This window comes from Pinus tabuliformis, chromosome J (assembly GCF_031772625.1).
Source record: "Pinus tabuliformis cultivar Carrire ecotype Pingquan chromosome J, CPIR1, whole genome shotgun sequence".
NCBI classification, from domain to species: Eukaryota; Viridiplantae; Streptophyta; class Pinopsida; order Pinales; family Pinaceae; genus Pinus; species Pinus tabuliformis.
The window spans coordinates 697,104,034-697,116,285 of record NC_142295.1 but is presented as its reverse complement, the minus strand read 5'-3'; the positions used below and the strand labels follow the sequence as shown (position 1 = coordinate 697,116,285).

Here is a 12,252-nt window from a genome sequence, read left to right as displayed (position 1 = left end):
ATTTCCTCTGCCCCTCTTATGAGAAAATGCAATAGTTTTCCCTCTAGATGTAGATGCCGGTGGAGTTGGCAGTGGACTCAGCTGTGCTCCAGAAGTTGAAGAACTAGGAGCTGCAGAAGGTAGACCACGTCCTCTACTGGTGACGGGGGTAGCCTTGGTAGGTTGTGTCACCTCCTCATAAAAAAATTGACAATTTTTTTTAATAATTTTTTTCCCAAAAAATTGCGATTTTTTCAAGTTATCTCGATTTTTTCGTGATTTTTTGCGAAAATTAATGTAAAAATTGGGCGATAATATTGCCAAACTCAAAAAATCGCGATTTTCTGATATTATCGCGATAATATCGCGATTTTCGCAACATTGGTTCTAACTACAGTACCCCACCAGCTTCACTCTACAACTTACCCACAATCTCCTATACCCCAGCAACTGAAGGATTGAGCCACTTGGCTCTGCACAATCCCAACACCGGCAAATCAGCGCCCCCAGCCAACTGCGTTAGCCCTCCTGGCCTTTGTGTGGCTCTGTGTGAGCCTGTTTCTACCTCCCTTAGCCTCTGCGCTGTCTTTCTCTGGCCTAGAATGATGACGCAGTCCCTCTGCATCACTCCTTCCTTTTTCGCCTTCTGCAAGGATCAACTCTGTCACTCGGGACAGTTGATTTTTGCTGCTGCTGCTGCTCTGCTCGGCTGATGTCCTCGGTTCTCTTGTGATTTGCAACCACGCTCCGATACCATGTTGGAATTTCTAAGTCTAACTCGTTAGAAATCCTTCATGTATTTTCTGATTTATTCCTATCTACTTGTTTTGTTAATTAACAAGTTATTTACGATGTAAATATTGGAAATAAATACAAGTACATGCTCAACACATTATAGATCATCAACTGAAGGAAACAAAACAAGCACACAAGTGACACCATTGTTTTTGGACCAATATCCCTGGAAAAACTCAATGTCGGAAAATCGGTGTAGCTATCTGAGGGTTTTATTATTATGCAGTTTCTAAATAAAATCTGGGTGCCAAAACCAGCTCACCCAACAAAGAATAATCTCGGCAGTAGTACCTCTCCTTCGGAGACAGATGCTCCGGCTGAAACCCCAGATAAACACTCTGATAGCTCCTCAGCTCCAATCTGCCCCACGAAAAACCCCAATGTCAGCCTCTTCTGCCCTTTGTGTTTGCTTTCCCGGCAGTTCTGGCTGTTCCCGACATTTTCGACTTCTACCTCTGCGTTAGCTTTCCCAGCTGTTCCGGCAGTTCCCGACAGATCCGGCTGTTCCCGACAGTTCCTGCTTCTGCCCTCTGCGTCAGCTTTCCCCGCTGTTCCTGCAGTTTCGGCTTTTGTCCTCTGCTACAACTTTGTTGGCTGCTGCGTTGATCCTCTCGACACTATCTCTGTCTCTCTGCTTCTGTATTCACTGCCCCTCAGTTGCAACTCTAATCACTCTCTCAACTTTCTCAGCAAACCCAGCTTCAGAAAGGCAAAATCTTGATCTCTTGGTGTGTTCTCCAAGTGACCCTCAAGCCTCCTCTTATACTTTTCTCGTTGAGAGATCAATGACTGAGATTAAGTCTCTAATCAACGGCTAAGATTAGATCTGGCTTGATCCATGACTTTTGGACCATTCTAACACAATTTTATATTAATTCACATTAATATTTTAATTTCCCTAAGTTTAGTTAGGGACTGCATTAAAAATATTAATTATTTTAATCTCTCCCAAACTGTTTAGAATCTGCCCAAACTCTTTCTGGTCATTGGAGATCTCATGTGCCTTAGCCTCTCCACCAAATTTCGTGGCTAGAGCACATCCGATGCTACCCCAAATCAACACAATGTCAGGAATCTATTTTGGGTAGACATATATTGTATGTACACACTTCAATATTTGTAGTGTTTTAGTTAGCACTGTTAGCCTTTTTGCAATCCTCATGTCAAAATATTTTATGGTGATTGCTTTACTGTTTATGCTTCTGAGTTTATTTCCCTAAATGTTTGAATCTTTATATCATGTTCCATTGAGTTTCTACAAAGGGGAGCATGGTAATGGGGAGATGCACATCAGGGACTTGTGGAAGGGCCCCCAAATTTTGGGGAAATTCAAAGGTACGGGGGCACTTGATGTCTTGATCTCTAAAAAATAAAAATAAAAAGAATAATGTTAAAATTCCAGCAGTAATAGTTCATCCCATGCAAATTTATCTTTGTGCAATGTAAATACTAAACAATAAATGCAAGCATACATAGAAGTAGTGATGCTTGTTACCTGCAACCATATGACATGACTTTATAATATTATATACAAGCATACATACCTCATTTTACCTTTAGGTCATCTAGGCTTCTTTCAATAGCTTCCTTGATTGAAAAGATCTTCGAACCCCTTGATCTGCGTCATCTCTCATGACATCATACCATCATCCCATCATCCCATGAATTCCACAAGTTGGAGTTCCTAATGAAACACTTGCTTCCTCTCTAGAGCGGTGAATCCTCCAATGAGGATTCCATCTCGCATATCCTTGTTCAACAGATATTTCCCTTTTTAAACTAATGTATGATGAGACTTGTCCTGGATGACTTCTTTCTTTGATCTTTCAATGAGGTCACCAAGAGCTATATCCTTCAAAATTGAATACCATAGATTTTGTTCCAGTGGTCCTTCATGTTTACCTATGGTGATGTCACAAGCTCTTGCTTCTAATGCTTCTCTTTCTTCTTGTTATTGTCCTTCTTAAGGACACTCTTTCCTGTAATGTTCATATCATTGAATCTTTAGCTATGTTCTTTTTTCCTTTTGACAAAGTGTTTGAATCCTTTCATTTGATCCTTCAACACTTTTGGCCTCAACTTGTCTTCTTCTTATCTTGCATAGAAACCCCAAGTTGTTGAATGAGGTAACTTTCTTATCCCCATGGATATTTGTTACGTTGATTATCAGTTAGTGCATCAATGATGATTATCTTCTTTCCTAGATCTCGTAGGTAAGATCTTATGAAGATATCCTTCATCCTTTGATACCTTTACTTTTTGTGTAGATCAGATTTAAGTCATGTGACCTTCTTTACCGCATCTTCAGAGAATATTCTTACGAGCTTTGATGTCTCCAATATTGCTACGAGGGGACCTTTCATAAGATTCCTTTTTCATAAATTCAGAGGAGACCTTTCCATTTATATGTTCAATGACTTCACTTTCTTCGAGGACTATATCTATCCTCCTTTTCCATGCAAGGAATTTTGATGACCCAATCAGCTTATAGATCTCCTTGCAAACATGAATTCATTTTACCAAATTTAATTAAAGAGTGAATGATACTTGACAAGTGAAGATGAACTCTTCTACTTGATCACTTTGATGATGGTTGAAGAAGATGTATTAGTGCTCCCGCACAGATGATCTTCTTCCAAATGAAAAAGCCTTTCTTCAATAGAAAAGGTTGCTCCTTTTGATGAGGATGATTTGCTGCTTCCTCGGATGATCTTCTTCTAGGGCAAGGAGAGAATCCTTGCTTCCTTTATAACCTTGAAAATGATGACAATGCCTTCTTTCCTTCACTATACTTCGAATTCTCTTGTTGTGTAGATCAGAAATGCTTCTAGGGTTTCGACTTTCTCCAAGATGATGTGATCTTTAATTTTAAAGTCCTTCGAGCTAGCTTGCCTTGTAGACAACTTGATGAGAGACTTTGTGGCCTTTTGATGATGCCTATAGAAACAAAAACCCTTGCTGTTGTAAACTGCTTCTTCGATCTAGGGTTTGATTCTTCAATGTAGATCTTGATCTTTTGCTTTGATAACCTTCGACTTGCTTTGGTGTCTTTCCTTGGAACTCGATCCTTGAGCGTCTCTTTGATTAGATGCCTTTCCTTTGACTTCAACACCTTAGCTCTGATACCATGTTGAGAAATCTAGGGCATTAGTGTTAGTGGATTTCTCTTCCATTACTGCTTGTGAATGCTTTTTACTTAGTGTGATGTAGGAAAGTGTTCCCTCTGCGGACAGAGGCAACCCCTCTAGTCCTAGAGTGGGTCTAGTCACAACAAGGACAAAACAAGAATTAATTCCCTTAAACAGTCATCGTTGGAGGCCTACCTCAAACCAGTAGTCGATGAAGTTCCGTTGCGCCACTCCAACTTCCGTTTCCTTCTCCTTAATGAGCAATCAGCCTGAAACACCACAAAGAAACAACAGAGCACGTAACCGAGAAACAACAATGATCTATTTACTCACAAAGTCAAGAAGTCATGAGCTATCAAGTAAATTACATACAAGACATCGGAAATCATCATTGATTGCATTAATAATAAACAAGAGCAAAGCTTACAACCAAGTCTTGACGTCGCAAGCTTTCTCAGAGGGTCCAACCAGTGTGTTTCTTCAAGCATTCACTCTCAAAGATGAGTCTCCCAAATAACAATATATCTCTCTCTCTTATTCACAAGCTTTACCACAAGGTTAAGGGCACTACACACCTTCTTGTAAACTATATAGCAACCCCACAATTGTCACACTCACACCAAAACTATCTACCAAACTCAAAGCAGCAGCAACACTGTACAACCCAAAGAACTAAAAGCTAGCAACTAAGGAACTAGCAGATCATAGCAATGGTGAGTGATTTTATAGGAGAAGGAGTCTCCAAGAAATGAGGGAGAGGGAGCTTATCCTCAAGGCAAGTAGCACAAAAGACGGAACTACCATGCCAGAGGGGGAAGGGCGACCCAAACTGAGCCAACAACCAGGTCCAGAGACATCCAAAAGGCTGATTGTTGGAACGAATTCACCCAATCTGGATCGTCGCTGGTTGTCAACTAAGCGTTAGTGCCGACATTGCTAGGAAGCAATGTATGCAGATAGACTGTCGCTAAAGATAGCTAATAGCCTCGCGCTGGGGCTTGAAAGTCGACCGTCGCTAGAAACAGGTGTACTCCCGCGACGGGGTCGCGACAGGACTATTTATGACAGGGGTTCGTCGCGTGTATTAAATTTATTCTCGCGACGAGGCAAAAAACTTAGGAAAAGAGGGTCAATTGGCAACATAAGAGAGCATTTGTTTAATATGAGCATGTTTTACTGGACACATGACATAGTAGAAGGACTGGGGTGAAGGCAATGGCAAATTAATGTGTAACAGATGCCCCCTGAAGTATGAAGCTCGAGAGAGTGGGATGGGTGAAATGCTTTACGAAACTGTCTGAATTGAAACACCACCTGGAAGAATCTGTAGGCGCAAGTACAACTGATATCGCTGATAATGAAATACATGTAGTTTGGGCATGGGCGCAACCATCCAAAATACATATGAACTTGGTTTGTGGTATGGATGCAGCCATCCAGCTAGTAAGACCATGATAATGATAAAGGTATGGTCGCAGCCATCCATGAAGACTTAGGTATGGTTGTAGCCATCCATCAAAGAGTCATGTATGTAATTACAAACCAATCCACGCAACGCGAACATGTGTAATCTCAGTTCGGGGTCTTGAAACCCAACCAATCATAGTACAAATTCTAGCATGCGAACAGATGTGCTAAGGTCGAGCATGATATAAAGTCGCTTGATTACCGGTCAATGGTGAAAACTGTTAACAAGCGTGAGAGAAACTACCAATAATGCCAATGGCTCTCAAGGTACTGTCTAGTACAATCCACGAATTGTGAAGAATGAGCCAAAGTCGAACACTCGTGGAATCACCAAATCGATGACCAATGACCATCAGGCGCGAAGAACTTGCCATTGAGGCATGCAAGCTTCAAGGTACCAAAGGGGATCTCTAGATCAGTCTCTTGGATAATGAGCTGGCGTTGATAAGAGACGATCCGTCGCAGGAGGGCCATAATGTTTCCCTCATCAACGACACGAGATAAGGAACAAATGGTAGATGGTAAAACAGAATATCAGAGGAGGAGGTAAGGATGTGAACTGTAGAAGGATTATACTCTGAACATGTTGGCGACACGACTCCGAAGGGTGGCAGCATTCAAGTACCAAAGGATCAAAGGTTTTGATGAAGACAACATGGATCAGATGGAATGAGGCTAAATGGCAACCCAAAACCCTGGAAGGCCAAATGACGATGTATGGATATCCCAACTCGACAAGAAGCAAAAGTGTCGATGTTCAAGAGTGACTGGCTGCCGCAGGTAACCAATGATGACTTCCAAATTTTTTCCCACCATTGCTGGCGAGTACCCCAATTATTTTTGAAAACAAGCTTGAAAGGGATAGCATATGCTTGTAATATAAGTTCGACCGTCGGTCGAATCCAACCTAGTGATAGTTTAACGAGCCCTAGGGAGGAGAAGCTCGAGTCTCGTCATGGTGACGAGTCCAATGTTGTCAGGGTTTAACGAGTCCGACATAGGGAAAACTCAGAGTCTTTTTCATATTTAGAGAGTTTGAAAAAGACACAAAAAAGAAAACTCCAGGGGGGTTCTTTTTCGTAAATTTGTCTCTCGAGCCCGAAAAAGTATAAAATAATACTCGAGAGAACCGCTTGACCATTACGATCAAGGAGTACTTTTCGTAATTAGTAGTCTCGATCTGAAAAAGTAGAAAAGCGATCGAAGACACGTCATTTCGTAACCACTATCGAACCCGAAACAACAAAGGTCTGACGATCTTTTCACATTTATACGGTCGGAAAAGAGCTCAAAGTAGACTGCCTTTTATTCCATTTAACGAGTCAAGAGGTAACACTCGGCAATCTTTTCATATTTTATGAGTTAGAAAAGAGCTTAAAGATGACTCATCCTAGAGGAATGAGTGGTATAAAGGGTAGCAACTGGTTCCGACAATGGTGGAACTGCTCAAAACATGTAATGGTCAAGAGGCTGGCTAATAAAACCACTCATCGCTACGGTTCCTCAGGAAAGGAAAAACAACCAAGTGAAAGCATATGATCGGCCAAAGAGATGGTGGCGATGGAATGAAACAACCAAGGCTCATCTAGCAGAATTTAGCGGATAAACGACAATCACGAGATGTAAATCAGGAATGGGTTCATTTTTACACAAGCTTGAACTATGGAGAACTCTGCTTGGTTTCGGTTTCATGTTTACACAAACTTGAAATGAAAAACTATGCTTGTTATGAGTTCGCATGCCCCTAGGCATAATGACGCAAATCGAGGTACATGCCCCCCAAGCTTCATTGCATTCAACGAGGTGGATGGAATGAAGGTTCACCTTCGAGATCTTGGAAAGACTCGACTTGGATTTTACGAGATCTTAATCAAAGACTCGATTTGGAAAAGGGAGTTGTTTCATTTTTTAATGAGGTTGACACAAGATCAAGAATTTTCCTCAACGCTCCTTATTTCATTTTTTAATGAGCTTGACACAAGACAAGGAAGGGGATGGTTGCCTTCACACAGTCTACAGGGGAATCAAATCTTCCCTTTCTTCTTACCGCTGCCAGTTGAGAGGGTAGCATCGTCATGAGCTTCAGAGGACGACGAGGGACGAGCCGGATCGTGAGACCATACTTCTAAAATCATGGGAATACTAGGACAATCACGAAGAAGATGGTCACCCTTGCACAATTTACAAGGAAACTTACCCTTCCGCGGAGGAGCAGAAGGTGGTCCGACCTGAGATGTACTCGGAGCAATAGCTGCACAGGTGGCCTCGCATTTATCAGACTTCTTCTTCTTCTTAGTCTCCTGGTTACTAGATGTGAAACTTTCACCAGATGAAGGTAAAGAGAAAGGGGAAGAAGGCGCAAGTTCAACCTTGGAATCATCGTGTTGTGGTTCGGACGGTGGAATAGCAGTCATGATACTCGGGACCACCGAGGTTGAAAACAACCAAACGGGAAAACCGATGGTTAACCTAGGCAAGGACAATGTTGCCATATATGGAGCACCGGTATTTCCAAAAGGAGGAAACGGACCAGGATTTCCATCTTGGGGAAGACCTTGACCAGTAGACTCGGGGACTGTTGCTGTCGGGAACGAGCTAGAGAAACACTCTTACTGTAACCAAGAACTCGAACTGTTACTAGGAATATTTCGTGGGCAGTAAATTTTATGACACAGGAACAAAACTGGACCTTTTCATGTTTCAAGAGTCGAGAAAAGGATGAAAAGGTGACTCTATTTTTTTCGAGGTTTAATGAGCCTGAAAGGACAAGTGCTCAGATAGACCTTTTCTTTTAAGGAGTCTAAAAAGGAACGAAAGTGACTACTCTGGAGAAACTAGGCAAAAGGTTAACCAAACAACTCGTAAAATTGCATATACACCTTGGCGATCATATGAAAACCAAGGATTTCCCGTACGACAGTCAATCTTCCCGAATGTTGTGTTCGGTGCGTTACGGTTTGCAAGGTGGCAAACACGACTTCCTATGGATGTAGGATGATAACCTAGTGGAGTCTCCTGATATATACTCGACGGTACTGGGAGCACAAGTTCGTACTAGGTAGCTGTTGAGTCACAGAAGGAGGAATCGCCCAACCTTAAGTGAAAGCAATAGTGACTAGGTTTAACGACGCCGGAGCATGTCTCTAGCCTAGACTTCTAAATAATGTGCGTTATGTTCCAATGTGTTGTTAAGTTCATTCAATTCATTTTAGAGTTGATCTTGAATTAGGTTTCAATTTCCAGGCCCTACCGTATGTATATCAAAAACCCTAGGATGTAGCTAGAATGAGTAAAGCATCTTTCATTTCGTTGAACACCTACTTAAAGGAGGGTAGAAAGTTCGTCCCCAAACAAACACAAGCGAATGCAAACACTAAGAAACACAATGCATCAATACACCAATCTCACGATGCATCGATACTACTAATGAAAGATTTAGAGTTCTCTTTTCAATTTCTCAAACACGAAAATTTGAAATGCACATATACTTTCACTTTCGTATATCAAATGAATGAAATCCCTTAATTTTTTTTTTTTTTTTTGAATTTAAAAGAAACAAACAAGCAAGTGTGAAAGCTGGTCGATCCAAACAATTGTGATTTATGTTCGGTAGTGAAAAGAAATCGAATCAATACCAAATATTGGTTCAATAATTATCACTAAAAATCAACCAGAAAGAAACAAGCAATGGAGAAGCCTCAAATAAATCGACAAGAAGGTTGTAGATGAACCTTGGGCAAACAAGCAACCAAGTCAAGTAATTCAAGAATTTGAAAGAACAAACTAGGTTACAAAGCCACAAATGCAAGATCCATTCAATAAAACCAAGGAGAGAGTACCTTAACCATAGGCAATCAAAGACAAGCTAATGGGCAAGAGAAAGATAACAGGGGATCAACAGGACTGGTGGATTCAGGAGGTAGAATTGGAAAAACAACTCTACAGGAATCGTCGCGGGCATAACACCAACAACTAGGGATGATCAGCCACTAGCTGTAGCAACAGAGCGACGTCGTCGCGAGAGTACACGTCTCTTCCGCGATGGGCCGATTTCAGGAGTCGTCGCGACTGTACGATGGGATTTAGCGATGCACAGAACTTTACAACAGAGACAAAGCGACGTCGACGCGACTGTTAAACTATTTTCAGCGACGATCTTAAAAACAATGACAGATGAACAAGAAACTCCCAAACAAAAACTAGTCAATCCTACAGATAATAGAGGGACTTCCCAGATTGACCCAGGTAACCCAAAAGACTGATAGTTTACCCCAAATTCAAGAGACATCAAATCAAAACCAAAACAGGAGCAAACAAGAGAAGAAACATGCAAAGGACTCCCCAGTGGAGCCGCCAACTTGTGATGCAGGAAAGTGTTTCCTTTGCGGACAGAGGCAACCCCTTTAGCCCTATAGTGGGTCTAGTCACAGTAAGGACAAAACAACAATTAATTCCCTTAAATAGTGATCGTTGGAGGCCTACCTCAAACCGGTGGTGATGAAGTTTCGTTGCGCCACTCCAGCTTCCGTTTCCTTCTCCTTAATGAACGATCAACCTAAAACACCACAAAGAAACAACAGAACACGTAACCAAGAAACAACAATGATCTATTTACTCACAAAGTCAAGAAGTCATGAGTTATCAAGTAAATTACATACAAGACATAGGAAATCATCATTGATTTCATTAATAATAAACAAGAGCAAAGATTACAACCAAGTCTTGATGTTGCAAGCCTTCTCGGAGGGTCCAACCAGTGTGTTTCTTCAAGCATTTACTGTCAAAGATGGGTCTCCCAAATAGCAATATCTCTCTCTCTTATTCACAAGCCTTACCACAAGGTTAAGGGCACTCCACACCTTCTTGCAAACTATATAGCAACCCCACACTTGTCACACTCACACCAAAACTATCTACCAAACTCAAAGCAGCAACAACACTGTACAACCCAAAGAACTAAAAAATAGCAACTAAGGAACTAGCAGATCATAGCAATGGTGAGTGATTTTATAGGAGAAGGAGTCTCCATGAAATGAGGGAGAGGGAGCTTATCCTCAAGGCAAGTAGCACAAAAGGCGGAACTACCATGCTAGAGGGGGAAGGGCGACCCAAACTGGTTCAACAACCAGGTCCAGAGACATCCAGAAGGCTGATTGTTGGAACGAATTTGCCCAATCTGGATCGTCGCTGGTCGTTAACTAAGTGTTAGCGCCGACATTGCTAGGAAGCAATGTATGCAGACAGACCGTCGCTAAAGATAGCTAATAGCCTCATGCCGGGGCTTGAAATCCGACTGTTGCTAGAAACGAGTGTACTCCCGCAACCACGGTGTCGCGACAGGACTGTTTATGACAGGGGTTCGTCGCATGTATTAAATGTATTCTCGTGACGAGGCAGAAAACTTAGGAAAAGAGGGTCAATTGGCAACATAAGAAAGCATTTGTTTAATATGAGCATGTTTTACTGGACACATGACACAGTAGAAGGACTGGGGTGAAGGCAGTGACAAATTACTGTGTAACACTTAGATTAAGATCTTCTTTACGTTAGATTCTTAGTGTTCTTTTTCATCAAACAGTAACCAATGCATGAACATAAATAGACAAGAGACACAGCATGTAGGCTATGAGCCAGGACCAAAACTTCTCACTCTTTGAGAGGAAAACCCGCACAAATTATTCTTCTAGAGATTCCAATTGATGAATACCAAGACTGAGACCCTTGACCTACTAGATGCTTCCAAGACCAAGACACTCGCTCTCTTGACTGTCTTCTCCTTCCTCCTTTCGGTTCCTTTTACAAACTGAGATCATCTCCTTTCATAACACACTTGAGATGACATTGTACCATATCACTGTTTTGTCACCAAACTGTCCTTACTACAGCTTTAGCAAGACGCTGTAATACTTCTCTTAATGGCAGCTCTTTCACATCATGGCTTCTATACATCATACTGTCTGAGATTACATACATCATGGCTTCTATACATCATACTGTCCGAGATTACATACATCATGGCTTTTATACATTACGGCTTCTATCATACTGTCCGCGATCTGAACTTCATGCTGTCTGAGATTACACGGATACATATCCGAGCTTCTTTACTGTGGAGATCCAAACCTTCGCTGTCTCTTCTTTTGTTCGAACAGTATGCTGTGATATAACACCTAAAACATCCCTCAACACAGAGATCTGAATACTGTGCTCTCCATCGAAATCATCTGAACTGGTTGACTGTAGCTAGCACCGAAAATCTCAGAGCTGTCCAAATTCTGAACTGTGTTATGCGAAGTTCCTTGATCTCGTATATATAGTGGTTGGTCCTCCATAAATGAGCCAACATGTTCATCCGAATAGGTGTGTCCCTTTAACTGTGAGCCGACATGAGTTCTGTGTTAATCTTGAAGCCAACATGAGGAAGGGAGCTAGTGCTTGTCGTTGGAGAGCTGCTAGACAGTCCTATTAACTCAAATACATTTTTTACATGCCCAAGAAGGGTTCTTCATACATGACATAGGCTCTTTGACAAATCCTAAAGCTCTCGATGGGAGCCATCTAGAAATAAAAACTCTTGCTCATGAAACCCATGAAGCAAGGCATTACAAAAATAATTTTATTCTCTTTATTTCATCATTTACAAAGATCATAATTACATGTCATTATGAAGACCGAACCTAGTTACATTTTACAACAGCGTGATCCCTTCCTCTTTTCCAAAATATCTAGATGGAGGGTGGCCCAACTGCCAGCCACAATAGCTGCTGATAACCCTGAGGGACCCAATTAGATTTGAAGCTGTGAATTACGGCCTTCTCATCGGCAATTTGACTTGGGCAGGTGGTTTAATTGATTGAAATAACCCTTGGGGCTTTCCTTTTAT

General features: G+C 41.6%; 1 protein-coding gene across 1 annotated transcript in view; it reads left to right on the top strand.

Moving 5' to 3' along the window:
* Window positions 1-12,252, top strand: part of LOC149228719 (farnesyl pyrophosphate synthase-like) — a 119,933-nt gene that overhangs the window by 85,631 nt on the left and 22,050 nt on the right. The gene's annotated exons all lie outside the window — the stretch shown is intronic.